A 1,747-nucleotide genomic window follows, 5' to 3' on the forward strand; every position below is an offset into this window, starting at 1 on the left:
TGTGATCATATTGAGGATCATCCGACTGATCTACTTAGGAAAAGGAAATCTAATTTCACTGACAAGAACGTGAAGGAGGTTAATCCTTCTCCAAGTCAGTTGGCTGCTTACATAAACAGAACAGTCGGACTGTGAAGAGCCCAGAAAAACTACTTAAGCTATGACATAAAAAAGTTCATCTTCTTTCCCAAATTCTAGTTACAGAAAGAAAGCGTCAGCCAGAGGTGGGGGCTGTGTCATAGGAAATAAAGAAAATGAACTGCCTTGTCCTGGGCATCTACCTGACAAACGACCCCATGGTAGTTGAACATAGTTGATGAACTCCACGGATTCTGGTTCTCCCCAGACAGAAGGCTCATAGTGAAAAGACAGTGACTTTATTTCTGAGGTTTCTCAGGACCATGAAACAATGGCACAGTTTGTTCAGTGGAAATTTGAGGTTGAATGTCACTATGCATTCATAATCTTCTGGAGGAAGAGACGTAGAAGTGAATGTTGAGCCTATGTGGTGAGATTAGAAGATCTTGGGGTTGTGGTGCATTCTCTTCCTGTGCTCACCAAAGTTTGCAGGAGAAGAACAAGACAGCTCATTTGGCTGCTGTTGCCTCTAGTAAACTCACTACTTAAAAGCAAATTTGATTTGTTGCCTCTAGTAAACTCACTACTTAAAAGCAAATTTGATAAATATGTAATAATTGGTTTAAACTGGCTTCAAGTAGTCATAAAAAGGTGGTGGTCAGAATTATTATCCAAAATCAAACTTTTAAATGATGGAAATATTCAGATTTTCAAAAAACAACTAAATGAATTGTGGGAACAGGAAAACATCTTACTTTGGTTCCAGGATACACTGGTAACATAGTTAAGGATGTAGATGCTTATTTCTTACAATTGCATTGAGAAGTTTCATTTACTAAAGAATAGTTGGTTGTTCAAAACATCCCTGAACATTCCAGAAAAATATTGCCTCTGAAAACTTTGAACTGTGGAAGAAATCGAAAACATTCTTCTTTCTTAAAATCACACAATTAAGCCACTAATGAAATCCTAACTATCTACTTCTCACTGAAGTGGAAATATATACCAAAGGAGCAGCTTCAACTTCAATACAGGGGACGTGCATTCTGAAAATTTTCGGCAGTTGCTGTATTTGGGATTTATATGCTTAAGAACTACTGGATCGTCATGCTCTCCTATAGGTTGCATAATATAATCTATACTCTGAAAAATGACACAGGACTTATTACTAGGAACCACAAAGACCAATCATCACGATTTCCTTTTATGACTGTGTTTTACAAGAAAACACTTAAGGGGAGAAGAGAGACCCCCACACCACAGGGTGATTCCCAAGGAACAGAAAGGAGAGCAGAAGAGAGAGAGAGGATCTTCCCTCCAAGCTGACAGACAAAGGAAGCCTTCCCCTAGCTACTGCTGTGAACTCGGACTTCTCACCTTAGAAAAAGAAACAGAGAGAAAACACTTCTGTGCGCACAGCTATTTTCTCAGGTTGGAAGAAGAAACTTACAACATCAAAGCAAGTAATCAATATTAAATTGCTTTCATTCACACTGAGATACTATCTATGCAAAATGCCATAATTATTAATAAGCCAATGTGTAGAAAGATCTGGGGTTTTTTTCAGATCTTTTTTTAAATGAAAACCACTGTGTTAGACGTCAGACAGTGCAAGATATGACAAAACAATAATTTATAAATTATCTAGTGTCCATAAGGGAGAGGGGAG

General features: G+C 37.9%; 1 pseudogene; it reads left to right on the forward strand.

Annotated features, from left to right (window-relative positions):
• Positions 1 to 6: 6 nt before the first annotated feature.
• Positions 7 to 900, forward strand: LOC101638630 (annotated as a pseudogene).
• Positions 901 to 1,747: the final 847 nt, after the last annotated feature.

Source organism: Echinops telfairi, unplaced genomic scaffold (genome assembly GCF_000313985.2).
Source record: "Echinops telfairi isolate 266 unplaced genomic scaffold, ASM31398v2 ScPeMD7_7469;HRSCAF=8507_0, whole genome shotgun sequence".
NCBI lineage: Eukaryota > Metazoa > Chordata > Mammalia > Afrosoricida > Tenrecidae > Echinops > Echinops telfairi.